General features: G+C 47.8%; 2 protein-coding genes across 7 annotated transcripts in view; one reads left to right on the top strand and one right to left on the bottom strand.

Annotated features, from left to right (window-relative positions):
• Positions 1–570, bottom strand: part of hmgcs1 (3-hydroxy-3-methylglutaryl-CoA synthase 1 (soluble)) — an 86,023-nt gene extending 85,453 nt beyond the window's left edge. Inside the window, exon 1 of the mRNA XM_070877550.1 lies at positions 440–570. The gene's annotated coding sequence lies outside the window, so the exon portion shown is untranslated. The remainder of the gene's footprint in view (positions 1–439) is intronic.
• Positions 492–22,100, top strand: part of znf131 (zinc finger protein 131) — a 104,975-nt gene continuing 83,366 nt past the window's right edge. For 2 of the 6 annotated variants that reach the window (XM_070877607.1, XM_070877569.1), the window contains exon 1: positions 666–750. The gene's annotated coding sequence lies outside the window, so the exon portion shown is untranslated. Of the gene's footprint in view, positions 514–665; positions 751–1,109; positions 1,195–22,100 lie in introns of those variants that run through there. The other 4 variants (XM_070877600.1, XM_070877576.1, XM_070877584.1 and 1 more) reach the window with 4 other exon arrangements.

Here is a 22,100-nt window from a genome sequence, read left to right as displayed (position 1 = left end):
ATGCGACAGATGTCATCGCCATCGATGGCATCAGCGAGGGACCAGCTTTGTGAGATTATTCTTTCTGTTGGAAGGTGCTGCTGGAATGAATGAAAGAGCTTGAACTTTTATCGCACGTTGCCAAGCGACCCAGCGCACCGCACACAATGAGCTACCTGTAACATGAAGTGACAGTTGTGTAGTCTCTCAAAAATCTGTCTATCTCCGCCTTAAATATATTTATTCAATGTCCCGGCTTCCAGAGTTCTCCGAGGCAGCAAATTCCACAGATTTACAACCCTCTGAGAGAAGAAATTCCTCCTCATCTGAGTTTTAAATGGGCGGCCCCTTATTCTGAGATTATGCCCCCTAGTTCTAGTCTCCCCCATCAGTGGAAACATCCTCTCTGCAGCCACCTTGTCAAGCCCCCTCATAATCTGATACGTTTCAATAAAATCACCTCTCATTCTTCTGAATTCCAATGAGTAGAGGCCCAACCTGCCGGAAACCTCAGAAGACGAGCTTTGAAATGCAGTCAGTGTTGCAATGCGGGACATCGGGTTGTGATGACACAAGTTCCCTGCCTACGGCACTCAGGGTCGGCGGGCCTGTGTTTGGAGGGCTAGGCCCGGTTGCCCGGGTGACGGTTGTCAGGGTGAGAGGTCGGCGCGCGGGGGTGGCCGGGAGTGCGAGGCCGGGGCGGCGGAGCGCGCGGGGGGAGCCGCAGCTGCAGCGAGCCCGGAGAGCGCGGCCCGGCACAGGTCAGGTCAGGTGAGGTCAGAGCCCGGCGGGGAGACGCCGCACCGAGCCGCGGGCCCCGGGGGGAGGAGGGGAGGGAACGATCAACAAAAGGGCCATTTGTTCCCAATAAAATGCGCGATTTGATGACGTAACGGTCGTCAACAGGCGCCGTCGCCGCCAGGGCGGGAAAGGCCGGCCCGTTCTCCCCGCTCCCGGGCCGACCGCCTACTCGGGGCCGCCGGCCGGGCTGTCGGAGCGGCGCTCTGTGCGATTGTCTCTAAAGCAGTTTTAAAACAAATTGACAATCGGTCAATCGCTGTAGGTGAAAGGCTTTAACGTAGGCCTTCCGGTGCCGATGCGGGGGAATCGGGGGCCCCGCCCACCCGGCCGGAAACCAGGCTCTCATTGGTTGGTTGATCAGTGATTGACGTGAGCTCCCCCCGGCTCTCATTGGTGGGCTGGCGGGTGATTGACGTGAGTTCCCTGGCTTTCATTGGTGGGCTGGAGGGTGATTAACATGGGCTCCCTGGTGGTCATTGGTGGCTTGGTCAGTGATTGACGTGAGCTCCCTGGTTGTCATTGGTGGGTGATTGACATGAGCTTCCTTGCTGTCATTGGTTGATTGGAGGGTGAAGGATGTGAGGTTCATCGCTGTCATTGGTGGGTTGGTCAGTGATTGACGTGAGCCCCCTGGCTGTTATTGGTTGATTGGAGGGTGATTGATGTGAGCTTCCTCGCTGTCATTGGTGGGCTGGAGGGTGATTGTCGTGAGCCCCCCTGTCTTTCATTGGTGGATTGGTCAGTGATTGACGTGGGCCCCCCAGGCTGTCATTGGTGAATTGGTCGGTGATTGACGTGAGCCCCCCACGCTGTCATTGGTGGGCTGGAGGGTGATTGACGTGAGCTCCCTGGCTTTCATTGGTGGATTGGTCAGTGACTGACGTGAGCCCCCCCAGGCTGTCATTGGTGGATTGGTCAGTGATTGACATGAGCCCCCCAGGCTGTTATTGGTGGGCTGAAGGGTGATAGCCTGGGGGGCTCACGTCAATTACCCTCCAACCAACCAATGACAGTCTGGGAGGCTCACGTCAATCATTGGTTGTTTGGAGGGTGATTGACGTATTAGAGAGCAACTAGTTCGTTGTCTCCACAATTCCTTCGGGGCTTTGGTTAAGTGCCTTGGGGAGTCAGCGCTGAATTCCAGTGTTTTTCGTGAATTGGCTGCAGGTCGTTTGCATTTCTCTAGGTTCTGTGGGGTTAGTGGCATGTGTGTTGTATGTGCTATGTGCGTGTGTTGGGTGTGAGCATGCGTGTTGGGTGTGTGCATGTGTGGAGCGTGGGCAGGTACAGCAGGAGCGGCGAGGTTGTGGCGAAGAAGCAGCAAGAGACTGTAGAGGGACGTGATCGGGGCCCAGGAGAGATGTGAGTTCGGGGCCAGAAGAGGCGAGGGCCCAGTGGCAGTACGGTGCGATATGTGTGCGCACTAGGCCCGTGCAGCAGAGCTGGTCTCCAGTCGTCTTGGGTAATCCTTGCCACTGGACCAAGCCCTAGCTCTGTCAAGCCCGTGTGGTGGCTGGTGTGCAACGGCCACCACACGTTAAACAAATCCACGCACAGGCATCTTCCACCCTTCAGGATGTATTTCAGGACCTGAAATATTAGGTTCTTCATTGAAACACCTGTGAACTATCCTTTTTTGGCGTGGAAGCAAGTCATCCTCGTTTCAAGGGACTGCCTATGATGCATTGAAGAGTGATTGACGTGAGCTCCCTGGCTGTCATTGGTTGGTTGGTGATTGACATGAGCTCCCTGGTTGTCATTGGTGGGTTGGAGGGTGATTGACATTTTGAGTTCCACTGTAATTGGTGGACGGCAGGCTGGTCTCCTGGACTGTCGCAGGAAGGCATTGCCTGCAGCTTTGCGGGAGCAGGCAGCCTTGATTATGTTTCCCCGGGCTGTTTTGAAGTTATTGTTGCAAGGGATACAGTTGCACAGGCTGCTGGTCTCTGGTGTGTGTGTGTTTAATTCACAGAGCCATTAATCACTGATGTGAGTGGCAGCCGGCTATTGGACTGGGGTGGCGTTATGGTCATGCCTGCGCCTGCTATTCAGAGTGCTGTATACAGAGACTGGGGTATCACCAACTAGCCTGTCATCCACATTTGCTCAGAGAGGGGCATTATCGCCAGGTGTGTGCCTGACATCCACACACACTCGGTACAGAGGCTCAAGCTGGGCCATTCCCATTGTTACCTTTTTAATCCCAGTGCTGTGCCTTTATTTTACGGTGTGCACTTCCTGGCCACAAACATTACTCTTCCTGTTGTAATCATTTTCTGTCAACATTTCCCATTGTAAAGCAACGCTTCAATTTCAGAATTCTTATCCTTGTTTTCAAATCGCTCCATGGTCCTTACCCATCCCTATCTCTGTAATCTACTTCAGCCCCACAACCCTCCGAGATGTCTGCGTTCCTCAAATTCTGGCCTGTTGAGCATCCCCGATTATAATCGCTCCACCATTGGTGGCTGTGCCTTCTGTTGCCTGGGCCTCAAGCTCTGGAACTCCCTGCCTAAACCGCTCCGCCTCTCCACCTCTCTTTCCTCCTTTAAGATGCTCCTTAAAACCTACCTCTTTGATCACCTGCCCTAATTTTTCCTTGTATGGCTCGGTGCCAAATTTTGTTTTATAACATGTCTGTGAAGCACCTTGGGATCTTTTCATCACCATCACAGGCAGTCCCTCGGAGTCGAGGAAGACTTGCCTCCACTCTAAAAGAGAGATCTCAGCTGACTGTGCAGACCAATACGGGAATTACAGTCCCTGTCACAGGTGGGACAGACAGTGGTTGGAGGAAAGGGTGGGTGGGGAGTCTGGTTTGCCCACGCTCCTTCTGCTGCCTGTGCTTGTTTTCTGCATGCTCTTGGCGATAAGATGTTTTACCTTATAAATACAAGTTGTTATTGTAAATCCCCCCTGTCAACATTCCCATTGTCAATCCCTGTCAACATTTCCATTGTCAATCCTGTCAACATAAAAGGTTACTGCACAAGATACAGGGTTCACGGGGTTGAAGGTAATATATTAGCGTGGATAGAGGATTGGCTAACTAACAGAAAACAGAGAGTTGGGATAAATGGGTCATTTTCCGGTTGGCAAACAGTGACTAGTGGGGTGCCGCAGGGATCGGTGCTGGGGCCTCAACTATTTACAATCTATATTAAATGAAGGGACTGAGTGTAACGTAGCCAAGTTTGCTGATGATACAAAAATGGGAGGAAAAGCAATGTGTGAGGAGGACACACAAAATCTGCAAAAGGATATAGACAGGCTAAGTGAGTGGGCAAAAATTGGCAGATGGAGTATAATGTGGGAACATATGGCGTTATCCACTTTGGCAGAAATAATAGAAAAGCAAATTATAATTTAAATGGAGAAAAATTGCAAAGTGCTGCAATACAGCGGGACCTGGGGTCATTGTGCATGAAACACAAAAGGATAGTATGCAGGTACAGCAAGTGATCAGGAAGGCCAATGGTATCTTTATTGCAAGGGGGATGGAGTATAAAAGAAGCAAAGTCTTACTACAACTGTACAGGGTATTGGTGAGGCCAGACCTGGAGTACTGCGTACAGTTTTGGTCTCCGTCTTTAAGGAAGGATATACTTGCTTTGGAGGCAGTTCAGAGAAGGTTCACTAGGTTGATTCTGGAGATGAGGGGGTTGACTTATGAAGAAAGGTTGAGTAGGTTGGACCTATACACATTGGAGTTCAGAAGGATGAGAAGGGATCTTATCGAAACATATAAGGTAATGAGGGGCTCGACAAGGTAATGTGGAGAGGATATTTCCACTCACAGGGGAAACTAAAACTAGGGGACATAGTCTCAGAATAAGGGGCCGCCCATTTAAAACTGAGATGAGGAGGAATTTCTTCTCTGAGGGTTGTAAATCTGTGGCATTCACTGTCCCTGATAGCTGTGGAGGCTGGGTCATTGAATATATTTAAGGCGGAGATAGATAGATTTTTGAGCGATAAAGGACTACAGGGTTATGGGGAGCGGGCGGGGAAGTGGAGCTGAGCCCATGATCAGATCAGCCATGATCTTATTGAATGATGGAGCAGGTTCGAGGGGCCGTATGGCCTACTCCTGCTCCTATTTCTTATATTCTTATTCCCCATTGTAAATCCCTGTCAACATTTCCCATTGTAAATCGCTGTATCAACATCTCCAATTCAATTTTGCTATGCAAACAGCCTCAATGAAATTGTAAACTTTGGCCATTAGATGGCTTTGTGGAGTGAGTATCTGAAGTCTCTCCCAACTCTGTTGCCATATTGTCTATATAAAAAAACATTGTATTGATCATTTACAACGGGCAGTTTACTATATCATATAATCATAGAATAGTACAGCACAGAAGGAGGCCATTCAGCCCATTGTGCCTGTATCAGCTCTCTGAAAGAGCTGCTCAATTAGTCCCACTCCCCCTGTTCTTTCTCCGTAACCTTGCAAATTTCTCCACTTCAAGTATTGATGCACTTCCCCTTTGAAAGTTACTGTTGAATCTGCTTCCTTCACCCTTTCAAGCAGTGCATTCCAGATCGTAACAACTCACTGCGTAAATTTATTTTTCTCATCCACTCTCTGGTTCTTTTGCCAACCAGGGCCAGGGAGGTGTTACTACAGTTGTACAGGGCCTTGGTGAGGCCACACCTGGAGTATTGTGTACAGTTTTGGTCTCCTAACTTGAGGAAGGACATTCTTGCTATTGAGGGAGTGCAGCGAAGATTCACCAGACTGATTCCCAGGATGGCGGGACTGACATATCAAGAAAGACTGGATTAACTGGGCTTGTATTCACTGGAGTTCAGAAGAATGAGAGGGGTTCTCATAGAAACGTTTAAAATTCTGACGGGTTTAGACAGGTTAGATGCAGGAAGAATGCTCCCAATGTTGGGGAAGTCCAGAACTAGGGGTCACAGTCTAAGGATAAGGGGTAAGCCATTTAGGACCGAGATGAGGAGAAACTTCTTCACCCAGAGATTGGTGAACCTGTGGAATTCTCTACCACAGAAAGTTGTTGAGGCCAATTCACTAAATATATTCAAAAAGGAGTTAGATGAAGTCCTTACTACTAGGGGGATCAAGGGGTATGGCGAGAAAGCAAGAATGGGGTACTGAAGTTGCATGTTCAGCCATGAACTCATTGAATGGCGGTGCAGGCTCGAAGGGCCGAATGGCCTACTCCTGCACCTATTTTCTATGTTTCTATGTTTCTATGTTACCGACCCTTTTGCCACTGGAAACAGTTTCTCTCTATTTCTAGCGAAACCACACATGATATGGTTGAGTGCAATCAGTTTGGTTTGTACTCCTTAGTTTGCTTTCAAATGGCTCCCTCCTCTTTCTTATATGCTGCTTCTTGATGGCAGTATCCACAGGCAGTGGGTCAGCTTCATATTCGCAAATAACATCTCTCTCCCACCTCTCCGCTGCCTCTGTGCTGTCACACTGCCTGTCCATACCTCTCTTACCTTTAGACTTGACTATTCCAATGCACCCCTGTCCAGCCTCCCATCTTTCACCCTCTGTAAACTTGAGGCCATTTAAAACTCTGCTGTCTGAGTCCTAACTTGCACCAAGTCCTGTTCACCCCTGTGCTCGCTGACCTACATTGGCTTCCATTTAAGCCACGCCTGGATGTTTAAATTCTGATCCTTATTTTCAAATCCCTCCATGGCCTCGCCCGTCTCTATCTCTGTAATCTCCTCCGGGACTACAACCCTCTGAGATATCTGTGTTCCTCTAATTCTGGCCTCTTGCGCATCCACGATTTTCATTGCTCCACCATTGGTGGCTGTGCCTTCAGCTGCCTGGGCCCTAAACTTTGGAATTCCCTCTCTGCCTCTCTACCTCTCTCTCCTCTTTTAACACATTCTTTAATAACCTCTTGTCATCTGGCCAAATATCTCCTTATGGGGCTCGGTGTCAAACCTTCTTTGATAATCGCTTCTGTGAAGCACCTTGGGATGTTTTACTATGTGGAAGCTGTTGTATAAATATAAGTTGTTGCTGTCCTCACATCATGTTCTGCATGAGTCACACAATTCCTCCAGCTCGACATCAGGAAGACTGAATCTGTCGACTTTGACTCCCGCCACGAACTATGCCTCCTTGCCGCTGACTCCATCCTCCATCCTGGCCACCTTCACGGGCAACAGGCTGTCCATAATTGTGGGAAAACTGTACAGTCCCAACCTGAGCTTTATACCCTACATTCTATCCATCATCAAGACCACCTCCCTTCCACCACCTTTGTCTCCTCCACACCTAATTATTCCGACACACTCTTTGCTGGCTTCCCAGCTTTTGCCTTCAATAAACTCTAAATTGTTCAAAATTCTGGCGATTGTATTCTGTTCCACACTAAAGGCCCCCTTCCCCAACCAACATCTTACTTTAAAATTCCTTGTCCTGCTATGATCTCTGCATCTTCCTCCAGCTGACCACACTTGATCAGCTCTGTACAAGACTCCCAAAACAAGCGCTCTACACGGAACTCCTTCAACGGCAAACGAGCCAAAGGTGGGCAGTGGAAACGTTTCAAGGACACCCTCAAAGCCTCCCTGATAAAGTGCAACATCCCCACTGACACCTGCGAGTCCCTGGCCAAAGACCGCCCGAAGTGGAGGAAGTGCATCCGGGAGGGCGCTGAGCACCTCGAGTCTCATCGCCGAGAGCATGCAGAAATCAAGCACAGGCAGCGGAAGGAGCGTACGGCAAACCAGTCCCACCCTCCCTTCCCTCAACCACTGTCTGTCCCACCAGTGACAGGGACTGTGGTTCTCGTATTGGACTGTTCAGCCACCTAAGGACTCATACTAAGAGTGGAAGCAAGTCTTCCTTAATTCCGAGAGACTGCCGAATGATGATGATCCCTCCTAAATTCTCCATTCCCCTGACTCAGGCCTTCAGTATTGCTCCCTTTCCCCCCAATCTCTTCACCCCACTACTGTTGGGAGAGCTGCCTCAGCACGACTCTGGAGCTCCCACCCTGGACCCCGCCGCCTCTCCACATCTCTGTCCTCTCGAGGGCCATCTCTTTGACCGAGCTTTTGGTCATGCTTCGTAATCTCTCCGTTTCCTTCGGATCCGTGAACATAAATATCGGGGCTCTGTTAAAGAGGGTGATGGGCATTAAAAGGAGTCACTGCTGGCACGGGTACACCAGTGCGCACTGTCAAGGCTGGGAATATCTGCTCAGCCCACCAAATCTCATCCTCCTAGTTTGCCAGCTCTTCCAGTTTAGCATCCATGTTTTAAATAGCCGTGAAGTCTGTGTCTTCACTACCTCTCCAGGCAAACTATTGCAGATATTTGTGACTTGACTGTGCCCCCGTCCTCCATCCTGAATTTCAAAATCTCACTTCCAGTGGTGTGGGGGAGGCAATGAGCAGTGGTCAGGTGCTTTTAAAGTGGGAAGATGGTGTGGAATTGCCTGGAGATAATCTACTTCAGTACACCGGCCTGTTGAGAGAGAGAGAAACCCCCGAGACCAGCTCAGTTACAGGTGTTGCATGGGGTGGGGAGGGCAGACATGTTGACAATGGCAGTAGGGCCAGCCATCGTTAACAAAAATGTAGCAATATGCTGTGGTTATTAAACATCAGCTTGGCTCAGGTGGTAGCATTCTAGCCACTGCGGCAGATCTTTAAAAAAAAAATTTATTCCGGGATGTGAGCGTCGCTGGCAAGGCCGGCATTTATTGCCAATCCCTAATTGCCGTTGAGAAGGTGGTGGTTAGCCACCTTCTTGTACCGCTGCAGTCCGTGTGGTGAAGGTGCTCCCACAGTGCTGTTGGGGAGGGAGTTCCAGGATTCTGATCCAGCAACGATGGAACGGCCGATATATTACATAAGATATATTCTACTTGGATATTACATAGGATTACACAGGATATACGGCACAGAAACCGGCCATTCAGCCCATGCTGGCGTTTATGCTCCACTTGAGCCTCCTCCCACTTTTCTCATCTAAATCTATCAGTATAACGCTCTATTCCCTTCTCCCTGGTATGCTTGTCTAGCCTCTCCTTAAATGCATCGATACTATTCTCCTTAACCACTCATGTGGTCGCGAGTTCCACATTCTCACCATTCTCTGGGTAAAGATGTTTCTTCAGAATTGCCTATTGCATTTCTTGGTGACTGTCTTATATTTGATGGCCTCTAGTTCTGCTCTTCCCCACAAGTGGAAACACTCTCTCTGTATCCACTCTTATCAAACCTTTCATAACTTTAAAGACCTCTATTAGGTCACCCCTCAGCCTTTTTTCAAGAGAAATGAGACCCAGTCTGTTCATCCTTTCCTGATATGTATACCCTCACATTTCTGGTATCATCCTTGTAAATCTTCTCTGCATCCTCTCCTCTATATCCTTTTTATAATATGACAGCCAGAACTGTACGCAGTTCTCTAAGTGTGGTCTAACCAAGGTTCGATACAGGCTTAGCATAACTCCTACTTTTCAATTAAATCCTAGTGCTTGGTTTGCCTTTTTTATGGCCTTGCTAACCTGTGTCGCAACCTTTAGTGATTTGTGTATTTGTACTCTGAGATCCCTTTGTTCGTCTACCCCACCTAGACTCTCACCCTTCAAGTAATAAGTGACCTTCCTATTCTTCTGAACAAAATGTACTACCTCACATTTATCTGTATTGAACTTCATTTGCCAATGATATGTCTATTCTGCAACTTTATTAATGTCCTCCTTTAATATGTTGCAGTCCTCCTCAGCATTGACTATCCCCCCCCCCCCCCCACCAATTTGGTGTCATCCGCAAATTTAGAAATTGTGTTTTTGATTCCAAAGTCCAAATCGTTAATATACATTGTGAACAACAGTGGTCTCAGCACTGATCCTTGTGGAACACCATTGCATAGAAACATAGAAAATAGGTGCAGGAGTAGGCCATCCGGCCCATTGAGCCTGCACCACCATTCAATATGATCATGGCTGAACATTACCCACCTTCGGCCACTGTGAATAGCTAACCTTTACCCCTACTCTCTGCTTTCGGTCTTGAAGCCAGCGAGCTATCAATTCTACTACTTGTCCACTGACTCCACATTCTCTGATCCTGTTCATCAGTCTATTATGGGTTACCCTATCGAAGGTCTTTTGAAAATCTAGATAAATTACATCTACTGCATTACCGTTGCCTACTCTCTTTGTTATCTCTTCAAAAAATTCAATGAGGTTGGTCAAGCAAGACTTTCTCTTGAAATCCATACTGACTATTCATTAATATAATTTTGGTTTCTAAATGTTCTTCTATTTTCTCCTTCAGTAGGGAATCCATTATTTTTTTCCTACTACCTAGGCATGTTCTATCCCTCTTAAATATAGGTATTACGTTAGCTATCCACCAGTCCTCTGTCACTACATCTTTTTCTAACAAATTATTAAATATGTGTAGTAAGGCCTCTGCTATCTCTTCCCTAGATTCTTTTAAAATGCGTGGATGCAATCCATCAGTACCAGGCGTTTTTATCCTCTTCGAGTTTGATTCGTTTATTTAATATATCCCCTCTTTTTATTTTAAATGCACTTATCTCATTACTAATCTCATCATCCAATGTCATATCCACCTGTTCTATCTCCTTGGTAAATACTGAAGCAAGATAATTATTTAATATTTCTGCCATCTCTCTATCATTACCTGTGGTATTATAGAAACATAGAAAATAGGTGCAGGAGTAGGCCATCCCATAATGGCCCTAGTCACATCCCACCTTCCTTTTTTTATTCAAGTGCCTGCAAAGCATTTTGCTATTTTGTTTTATGTTCCTTGATAATTTAATTTCAGAGTTCCTCTTTGCCTTCCTAATTTTTTTTGACTTTTCTTCTAATCTGTTCATATTCTCCCTTTTCGAGAGGGGGCGGTCTTGGATTTAGTTTTGGGGAATGAAGCTGGGCAGGTTGAAGGGGTATTAGTGGGAGAGCACTTGGGTCCCAGTGACCATGGCCCCAAGTTCCCACATGATTTGCTCCTAATTTTTAAGAGCAACTGGTGGAGAACGGAGTATCTTAGAAATCGGAATTCTCCACATTTAAGTTTTCTGCAGTTCTAGTCAGGTAGAACAGTTTCACTTTTGAACAGAATTTTTTTTTCAAAAGGGGGCGTGTCCGGCCACTGACGCCTGATTTGAAAGTTTCCACAGTGAAAACGTACTCCAAACTAACTTAGAATGGAGCAAGTGAAGATTTTTGTCGGCTTGAAAAAACCTTGTCTACACATTAAAAAAATCAGGCGCAGGTTGCAAATTAGGCGTCGGGAACGAGGTGGGGGGGCAGGGGAAGGGAAGTCATTAAATTCTACAATAAATCCTTAGTTATACTTATACAAATATTATACAAATAAATCCAACCTGAATAAAAATTTATAAGCAAAGAAAAGATTAAATAAACCATGTTCCTACCTGTGTGAAAGTGCTTCAGGCAGATCTTTCAGGCAGCGGTTTCCCGACGGCAGTGGGGGGGGAGGCAGTGAGAAGGCTGCAGGAAGCCTCAGAAGTTGAGGCAGCCGTTCCCGACGGGCCCAACCGACGGCAGGGGGAGAAAGCTGCAAGAAGCCTCAGTGCTGATCATGGAAGGGCAATGTGGTTTTATTAAAAAATGTTAAAAATTGAACAGCTACAAAGAACTACAAAAATGGCCGAGTGCCAATGTTTCCTTCACACTGCGCGTGCGCGAACGCTCCAACGCGCACGCGCAGGGTTGCCGGCATGAAAAAAACTCATTTAAATGGTACCCGCCCCCTCCTACTTACAAAATCGGCGCGAGTGGTAGGCTCCGCCCCCTGGGCGCCGCGCCAAGCAAACATCGAGCTGCAAAGTGCTCGAGAATCGGGCGTTTTTTTTCAGGCGCCGTTTTCGGCGCGATAAACGGGCGCCCAGCTCGGAGGGGCGCCTGTTTTGCCGCGTGTGGAAACTTGGGGCCCATAATTCTGTCAGATTCAAGTTGGTTATGGATAAGGATAAGAATAGGCCTGGAATAAAAGTCCCGAATTGGGGAAAAGCTAATTTTGCTAAGGAATGATTTGGCCACAGTGGACTGGAAACAGCTACTTGTGGGTAAATCAGTGTCGGAACAGTGGGAGGCATTTAAGGAAGAGATCCGGAAGGCTAAGGCTAAACATGTGCCCTTAAAGAAAAAGGCTGGGAAAAATAATTCTGGAGCCCACTGGATGTCCAGGGACTTACAGGGAAGAATTAAAAAAAAGGACGCTTATGTCATATATCAACGGCTAAATATTATAGAATCTTTAGAGGAATATAGAAAGTTAAGAGGCAAAATTTAAAAGGATATTAGGAATGCTAAGAGAGAGCACGAGAAATTCTTGGACAGTAAAATTAAGGAAAACCCTAAGATGTTCTATTAAGAGTAAGAGGGTAACTAAAGAAAGGATAGGGCCTATTAGAGACCATGAGGGTAATCTTTGTGTGGAGGCGGAAGATGTTCGGAGGGTTCTTAACGAATACTTTGCATCTGTCTTCACAAAGGAAAGGGCATTGCAGATACTGCTATCCAGGAGGAGTGTGATATTCTGGATGAAATAAACATAGTGAGAGGGGAAGTATTAAGGGATTAAGCAGCTTTGAAAGTAGATAAGTCCCCAGGCCCGGATGAAATTCATCCCAGGCTGTTGAGTGAAGTAAGAAGGAAATAGCAGAGGCCTTGACCATAATTTTCTAGTCCTCTTTGGATCTGGGCATGGTGCCGGAGGATTGGAGGACTGCTAATGTAGTACTCTTGTTTAAGAAGGAAGAAAGGGATAGGCTGAGTAATTACAGACCTGTCAGCCTAACCTCAGTGGTGGGAAAATTATTGAAAAAATCCTGAAAGACAGGATAAATCTGCATTTGGAAAGACAAGGATTAATTAGGGATAGTCAGCACAGATTTGTTAAGGGAAGATCGTGTCTGACTAACCGGATTGAATTTTTTGAGGAGGTAACCAAGAGTGTCGATGAGGGTAGTGCATCCAATGTAGTATATATGGACTTTAACAAAGCTTTTGATAAGGTCCCACATGGTAGACTGGTCATGAAGGTTAAAGCCCATGGGATACAGGGCAAAGTGTCAAGTTGGATCCAAAATTGGCTTGGAGGTAGGAAACAAAGGGTAATGATTGATGGATGTTTTTGTGACTGGAAGGATGTTTTTAGTGGGGTTCCGCAGGGCTCAGTACTGGGACCCTTGCTTTTTGTGATATTTAGATTTGAATATTGGGAGTATGATTAAGAAGTTTGCAGATGACACTAACATTGGCTGTGTGGTTGATAATGAAGAGGAAAGTCATGGGCTGAAGGAGGATATCAATCTACTGGTCAGGTTTGTAGATGACACTAAAATTGGCTGTGTGGTTGATAATGAAGAGGAAAGTCGTGGGCTGCAGGAGGATATCAATCTACTGGTCAGGTGGGCAGAGCAGTGGCAAATGGAATTTAATTCAGAGAAATGTGAGGTGATGCACTTTGGGAGGGCTAATAAGGAAAGGGTATACACATTAAGCAGTAGGCCACTTAATAGTGTAGATGAACAAAGGGACCTTGGAGTGCTTGTCCACAGATTCCTGAAATTAGCAGGCCAGGTCGATAAGGTGGTTAAGGAATGCTTGCCTTTATTGGCCAAGGCATAGAATATAAGAGCAGGGAGGTTATTGTATAATACTTTGGTTAGGCCACAGCTGGAATATTGCATGCAGTTCTGGCCGCCGTATTATAGGAAGGACATGATTGCACTAGAGAGGGTGCAGAGGAGATTTACTAGGATGCTGCCATGGAAGGGAGAATCTTAGTTATGAGGACAGATTGGATAGGCTGGGTTTGTTCTCATTGGAACAGAGGAGGTTGAGGAGACCTCATTGAGGTGTACAAAATATTGAGGGGCCTGGACATAGTGGATAGTAAGGGTCTATTTCCATTGGTGGAGATGTCTATTACGAGGTGCCATAGCTTTAAGGTGGTTGGTGGAAGGTTTAGAGGGGATTTGAGGGGGGCTTCTTTACGCAGAGGGTTGTGGGGATCTGGAACTCGCTGCCTAGAAGAGTGGTGGATGCAGAAACCCTCACCACTTTTAAGAGATGGTTGGATGGGCACTTAAAGTGAAGTAACTTACAGGGTTACAGACCGAGAGCTGGTAATTGGGATTAGACGTTTTGTTGGACGGAGTAGATATAATGGTAAGTACTGCAGGGCATCGAATACAGCCAGGGTGATCTTCTGGACTAGTTTCGATTGTCTGGATGGGTCGGAGAGGAATTTTCCCAGATTTTTTCTCCCTAACTTGGCCTGGGTTTTTATCTGGTTTTTGTTTCTCCCAGGAGATCACATGGCTCCGGTTGGGGTGGAGTGTAGAATGTTTTAGTATAAGGGGTGTCGCAGTTGTGGTGAGGCGGACTGGTTGGGCTGGGTGCTCTTTGCCTTTCCGTCATTGTTCATAGGTTTATATGTAACCTTTAGGGCTGCTGACCAAGGGCCGTGCGGCTCTTTGTCGGCCGGCGCGGACACGATGGGCCGGAATGGCCTCCTTCTGCGCTGTAAATTTCTATGTTTCTATGATTCTATTATCATACACTCCCCTGCTGTCTATGTATTTAATGTATGCCTCTTTCCTTACCCTCAATTCTTTCCTTATGGCTTTATTCATCCATGGAGTCTCATTAGTGTTTAGTTTGTTCTTTCCTTTTAGCGGAATATATTGTTCCTGCACTCTGTTGATCACTATTTTAAATGTTTCCCATTGCTGTTCTACATCTTTTTTGTTGATATTGTTGCCCATTTTATTTGCCCAAGTTCTATTCTCAGCCCCTCAAAATCAGCTTTTTTCCAAGTCAGGATGGTGTGTGACTTGGAGGGGAACGTGGAGGTGGTGGTGTTCCCACGCGCCTGCTGCCCTTGTCCTTCTAGGTGGTAGAGGTTGCGGGTTTGGGAGATGCTGCCGAAAAAGCCTTGGCAAGTTGCTGCGGTGCATCTTGTAGATGGTACACACTGCAGCCACGGTGCGCCGGTGATGGAGGAAGTGAATGTTTAAGGTGTGGATGGGGGGCCAATCAAGCGGGCTGCTTTGTCCTGGATGATGTTGAGCTTCTTGAGTGTTGTTGGAGCTGCACTCATCCAGGCAAGTGGAGAGTGTTCCATCACACTCCTGACTTGTGCCTTGTAGATGGTGGAAAGGCTTTGGGAAGTCAAAAGGTGAGACACTCGCCGCAAAATACCCAGCCTCTGACCTGCTCTTGTAGCCACAGTATTATTGTGACTGATCCTGTCAAGCTTCTGGTCAGCGGTGACTGTTGTTCAAGCGACAATTTCGCTAGTCGTGTTCCTTGCCACTCAAAATACTCTGTTTAACTCAACACTGCTAACTCAACTCTGTTTAACTCTGCACTCTCTCATAGTTACCCAACATGTCCCGTCTGATCAATCCGGTCCTGACACTGTTCCTTCAAGGGTCGCTCCCTGGTCCGTGCTTCTGTCGAGTGTTGATCCTGGGTTCTCGCTACGGGCTGTCCGAACTTGTTTATCTTTATACCTTTTTTGTCCCTTTGTTAACCATATGGGTTGCTACTAATTGCCTGCTTGTTTCTACAAGATACAGAGACATTCTGCTGTTATCTCAACTTGTCTCTCGCCTCCAAAAGTTATTACCAAGCCGGGAGTCTCCCTTCCCGTGTGCGACTATTATTTTGATCAATTGGCATTCAGTATTTACACACTATCTCTTACCAAGGGCGACTCCTTTGAATTTGGCTTTATTATCCTGTAGCTTCCCAGCTGTTTTACAACTTTACCTCATCTCTTATCTCATTGACCCAGAGGTTAATGCCTGCTTGTTTGCCTGTGGAAGAGAGCTTGTTAGTTTTTTAGACCCCAGGTCTGAACTAACTTCTTAATCCTTTCTGACATTTGCACAGTGACCCCTCCCAGGCTGTTGATGAGTTCAGGCTCCACTACTGAAATGTTGGAACCATACAATTCAGAGTGTGGATAGGCCTGACCAATATGAAACCATATGTAGTAAATCTACCTACAGGAATGACTGGGACCAGTTTGCACCAATGCAGCCGAACTACCCGGACTGTGCTCTGCCCATATAAGATCTATCCTACCAACGAGGCCCAGTATGGTTTCAAGAACAGCACTACTGAGAACTGTCTGAGTTTGGTTCTCTGTTTTCTTGGCAGTATTGATTAATTTGTTGATAGTCTGAGCGTGGCTTTCCAATACGATGACCATTTCTTTTCTCCAGTTTACTGCCATCTTTTCCTGCCTCCGCTACCTGTCTCTGATTATCACTTAAACTATTTAAAACCTGCTTTATTTGTTCAGTCAATCCTTTAATCTTAGCATTCAAATTCGTAATATCTAAGGTATTGACTGTGGCCATTCCTGCCCTATACACTGTACCTATGTCATTTATTATGTTTCTTATCCGTCTCTTCTTACTTTACGTTTCCCTCAGCCCTATTTCTTGTCTCAATAGGAGTGAAGTCAGATCCTGATACAATTTCCTTAAATTGTACGGGCACCAGTTGGGTAACTGAATATTACTTATGTTAAATAGAATAGATATCAATTCATACTGTACATTATCATACACAACCTGATTAGTTTCTCGTAACACCATACCTCCCTTTGGTCCTGGTTCAATATATGAACATTCACACTTAGAGGGAGTCTCGGTAGTGGGGAGGGGTTGATGAGATCCCAATAGTAGTCGGGGCTATCATGGTGGTGGTGGGAGATTGTTCCCGACGCATTATTATTTTACCCTGATTTTCACATGAGCAGTTGGGCTTTGTGTTGGTCCGGGGATTGCTGGTTATGTTGAGTACAGAGGAGTTACTACTACATCCCATAAACAGCTGTAATTGACCATTACCTTGGTTAATATAACAACATATTTCCCTTCCGGTCAGAGTACACTTAAGCTCTATCAAGGGATTGTCGGCTGACGAGACCGTGTTGTACCTGCGAAATGGCTACTAACCATGGCCTGCCAAATAGGGTAATGTCATTGGCTGGTCACATGGTTGCACCTAATGCATGTCTTGGTTAGGTTACCATCCAGGCTGGTCTCGTGGCACATTTTTGTTGTACCGATACAGGCACACACATTATTCCCGTTGGTCGGGGCCTCTCAACTGCTTGCCGCATTAGTACAGTTTGTGGACTGAGTCTCCCCAGTACCATTGGCATAATAAAATACCTGTACCGGAGGACTAGAAGTGTTACCTTGGGTCTTTGTTGCTACGGCGAGGATGATTACCAGAATTAGTCTCCATGATTACCTCCTTGTTACTATCTCATAAGGGGTTCTCTGTCTCTTCCCTCTGACTCCTGACACCCACTTACACAGTGATATATTACAATGTAAATTGCAGTGTTAAACAAACAAAATCATTAGTCCATATTTCAGCTGATTACTCCATTCATCAGGTAGGTCCCGAAAATGTTCTGATTCTTGGTATGGGATTACTTTTGGCATATAGGTCCATCCTGTAGGATAATAAAACATAGTATCAATTGCTCTCCTTATGGAGTAGGTCTTCTCAATCTCCTCGAACCCGGGGCAGAGCCAGGCAACGGTATTGGATGGTTTCTAGTCCAAGCGACTGTGTTCCTTTCTCTCTCTGGGAACCATCGTCCTTGTTTCCTTTTCCTGGCCGGGGGTGGGGGGGCCGCGTGGCTCGAGGTGCGAGACTCATAGCTTCGAAATTCTGTGACAAGCCGTCTGTTGGACTTGGTGTCGTTTCACTGTGGGAGGTGCGGACTTCATCAGGTGTCCCTGGGGCGGGTACCTGGTCACCTTCTGAATTACTACCTCCTTCTGTGGTGGCTTCCTCTGAACTACTTGCGGCCTCTAAATTTTGGGTAGGCGTCAAGATGGGTATTATACCTTAGGCTGGGATCGGGTTAGCTACTGGGTCGGGTGGGGTGAACTCGGTCTCCCCTGAATCTAACATGACGTGGTACATGTGACTGTTTATTTTCCCAAAGGGTTTTAGCTGGTTAAGGTGGTGGCACTTATACTTCCCTTGCTCATCCATGACCTTGAACACTGAGGCACTAGTCTTTTCCATTATACTAAATGGTCCGGTATATTTAGGGGCAAGAAAAGTTCCTTCCTTCTGTACTTTTACCATTACTTGGTCCCCGTTTTTTAGTTCCCTTGGGTGTAACTTTCCATCAAAGTAGGCCTTACTTTGTTTATGTTTGTTTCCCAATTTCACTGCGGCAGCTATTCCAGCTGCTTCCAAATATTTGATCAAGTCTGACATGTTTTTCTCTGAGGACAGTGAGGTTTTCTGGATCTCATTCAAATCTAATCCCATGAAGGTTTGAACACCTCTCATGACCCTTTCGGTCATTAGCTCGTGGGGTGAATAGCCTGCAGAAGCTACCACAGTATTTCGGATGGCCATTAATACATAGGGGACGACCTTGTTCCAGGACGTGTGGTTCTGCTGTACTAATTTTCGTAGCATTGTTTTTAATGTTCGATTCATGCGCTCTACCACTCCGCTTGATTCCGGGTGGTAGGTGACATGGAATTTCTGTATTACCCCTGCCAATTGCATGACCTGCTGCATAACTTGTCCCGTGAAATGTGTTCCCTGGTCAGAATCGGTGCCCTCTGGCAATCCCCATCTGGAGAACGCTTCTTCCATAAGTATTTTTGTGGTTGTGGCGGCCGAATTATTGTTAGTTGGAAATGCTTCGATCCATTTGGAGAATACGTCCACCACTACTAGGATGTATTTTTTACCAGCTGGACAGGTGGGTAAACGTCCTATATAGTCTAGCTGAAATTGAGTTCAAGGGGCTGACTGAAAGGGGCAAATGCATGGCAGATGAAGTATAATGTGGATAAATGTGAGGTTATCCACTTTGGTTGTAAAAACAGAGAGACAGACTATTATCTGAATGGTGACAGATTAGGAAAAGGGGAGGTGCAACGAGACCTGGGTGTCATGGTACATCAGTCATTGAAGGTTGGCATGCAGGTACAGCAGGCGGTTAAGAAGGCAAATGGCATGTTGGCCTTCATAGCGAGGGGATTTGAGTACAGGGGCAGGGAGGTGTTACTACAGTTGTACAGGGCCTTGGTGAGGCCACACCTGGAGTATTGTGTACAGTTTTGGTCTCCTAACTTGAGGAAGGCCATTCTTGCTATTGAGGGAGTGCAGCGAAGGTTCACCAGACTGATTCCCGGGTTGGCGGGACTGACATATCAAGAAAGACTGGATCAACTGGGCTTGTATTCACTGGAGTTGAGAAGAATGAGAGGAGATCTCATCGAAACGTTTAAAATTCTGACGGGTTCAGGCAGGAAGAATGCTCCCAATGTTGGGGAAGTCCAGAACCAGGGGTCACAGTCTAAGGATAAGGGGTAAGCCATTTAGGACGGAGATGAGGAGAAACTTCTTCACCCAGAGAGTGGTGAACCTGTGGAATTCTCTACCACAGAAAGTAGTTGAGGCCAATTCACTAAATATATTCAAAAAGGAGTTAGATGTAGTCTTTACTACTAGGGGGATCAAGGGGTATGGTGAGAAAGCAGGAATGGGGTACTGAAGTTGCATGTTCAGCCATGAACTCATTGAATGGCGGTGCAGGCTAGAAGGCCGAATGGCCTACTCCTGCACCTATTTTCTATGTTTCTATGTTTCTATCTAAGGTACCTGAAGTCAGAATCTTGCACTGACATGGGTCGCCGGGGTACAACATGTTGTGAGCTAGATTAGTGGTCTTGGGTTGGTACTGGACTGCAATGTCCCGTACTTGGAGAAGGAGGGTCCATCGTGTGATTCGTTGGGAACTGACTGAGCCTCCCTTGAGATTTCTGTCCACCAGCATTTTGATGGGTGTGTGGCGCTAAGATAATAAGGGGGCTAAGTCCAATTATGGCGGATAATTTATGAACCGCCCAAAAGACATTGAGAAGATTCTTCTCACAGGGCTGGAAAGTCGCTTCTACTGGTGTTGACACGTGAGGCGTAAGCTACGGGTTGGAGTTTGTTATGCTGGTGCTGTAACAGTACCCCCGAGAGGCCTGTGTTTTCAGCTTAATTCCAAACAGTTTTTTTTAAAAGCAAAGTTTTAAGTTCAATTTTTGTCACCCATGCTGCGACACATCCTGCTGAGAAGAAAAAAAACCAGAAACTCCATTGTGGCTTTTTCATGCCAGCTCAATAGGTTAATTCATCAATCCTGATCCCCTTTCTGTTACTGAGGGAAACATCCATTCAAATTCGCAACTTAACATTTTCTTAAAATTTTAAAATGCTCAAAATATTTACATTCAACTCTGCAAACAGGTGTTGCTTTCTGAAGTCTAGTGCAGAGAGTTATCTTCCTTTTTTCACATTTTAAAAGTTTAACAAACACAACAATGGTACCAGCAATCTGTAAAGCAACACCAAACATACCAATAGTATTCATTGCAATCCTTCTGTACTCTACGCATAAAAGCACTCACTCCCTTTTTCTCCACTGCTCACAGATTCTGGAATTGGTCAGAATATTTTTATTTTAAAATAGCCAATATATGTGATTGCCTCATGTCCAGAACTAGAGGTTTTTCACACAATTTAAATCAACCAAAATTCCACAACGGTCACAATGAAAATTTGTTTTTCACAGTTAATTCATCTCAGTGGGCCCAAGTTTCGAGCCGCACCTAGAACGGCGTAGTCCTGACCTGGACGCCCGTTTTTTGCGCCACAAAGTGCACGTAAAAAAACCTCAGTATTCTCCACCTTCCTGCAGGTCCTCTGGCCTTCGGCGCAGCGCAGCAGGAGCTGTAGGGGGCGGAGCCAGGTCCCTGCGCTGAAAACAGTGCCGGGACCTCTGCACATGCGTGCTACAGTGGGCACACGTGCAGTATCTCCAGGCGCCCAAAACTGTGTGGGAGGGGCCCGAAGCACGCAGCCCCTAGCCCTGGCCGAATGGCCGCACTGGGGCTGCGTGAATAAGGCTCCTCCCACGGCCAATCTCCTTCCCCCCCCAATCTCCTTCCCCCACCAATCTCCTTCCCCCCCCAATCTCCTTCCCCCCCCAATCTCCTTCCCCCCCAATCTCCTTCCCCCCTAATCTCCTTCCCCCCCAATCTCCTTCCCCCCCAATCTCCTCCCTCCCCCCAATCTCCTTCTCCCCCCCCCAATCTCCTTCCCCCCCCCAATCTCCTTCCCCCCCCCAATCTCCTTCCCCCCCCAATCTCCTTCCCCCCCCAATCTCCTTCCCCCCCCAATCTCCTTCCCCCCCCAATCTCCTTCCCCCCCCAATCTCCTTCCCCCCCCAATCTCCTTCCCCCCCAATCTCCTTCCCCCCCAATCTCCTTCCCCCCCAATCTCCTTCCCCCCCAATCACCTTCCCCCCCCAATCACCTTCCCCCCCCAATCTCCTTCCCCCCCCAATCTCCTTCCCCCCCCAATCTCCTTCCCCCCCCAATCTCCTTCCCCCCCCAATCTCCTTCCCCCCCCAATCTCCTTCCCCCCCCCAATCTCCTTCCCCCCCCAATCTCCTTCCCCCCCAATCTCCTTCCCCCCCCAATCTCCTTCCCCCCCCAATCTCCTTCCCCCCCAATCTCCTTCCCCCCCCCAATCTCCTTCCCCCCCAATCTCCTTCCCCCCCCCAATCTCCTTCCCCCCACTGCTCCCCCATCCCTCCCCCTTTTCCCCCATCCCTCCCCCTTTTCCCCCATCCCTTCCCCTTTTCCCCCATCCCTCCCCCTTTTCCCCCATCCCTCCCCCTTCTCCCCCATCCCTCCCCCTTCTCCCCCATCCCTCCCCCTTCTCCCCCATCCCTCCCCCTTCTCCCCCATCCCTCCCCCTTCTCCCCCATCCCTCCCCCTTCTCCCCCATCCCTCCCCCTTCTCCCCCATCCCTCCCCCTTCTCCCCCATCCCTCCCCCTTCTCCCCCATCCCTCCCCCTTCTCCCCCATCCCTCCCCCTTCTCCCCCATCCCTCCCCCTTCTCCCCCATCCCTCCCCCTTCTCCCCCATCCCTCCCCCTTCTCCCCCATCCCTCCCCCTTCTCCCCCATCCCTCCCCCTTCTCCCCCATCCCTCCCCCTTCTCCCCCATCCCCCCCATCCCTCCCCCTTCTCCCCCATCCCTCCCCTTCTCCCCCATCCCTCCCCCCTTCTCCCCCATCCCTCCCCCCTTCTCCCCCATCCCTCCCCCCTTCTCCCCCATCCCTCCCCCCTTCTCCCCCATCCCTCCCCCCTTCTCCCCCATCCCTCCCCCCTTCTCCCCCATTCCTCCCCCCTTCTCCCCCATCCTTCTCCCCCATCCCTCCCCCCTTCTCCCCC

This window comes from Pristiophorus japonicus, chromosome 1, assembly GCF_044704955.1.
Source record: "Pristiophorus japonicus isolate sPriJap1 chromosome 1, sPriJap1.hap1, whole genome shotgun sequence".
Taxonomy (NCBI): domain Eukaryota; kingdom Metazoa; phylum Chordata; class Chondrichthyes; family Pristiophoridae; genus Pristiophorus; species Pristiophorus japonicus.
The sequence above is the reverse complement of the archived record's forward strand: the minus strand, read 5'-3'. Positions and strand labels throughout refer to the sequence as shown.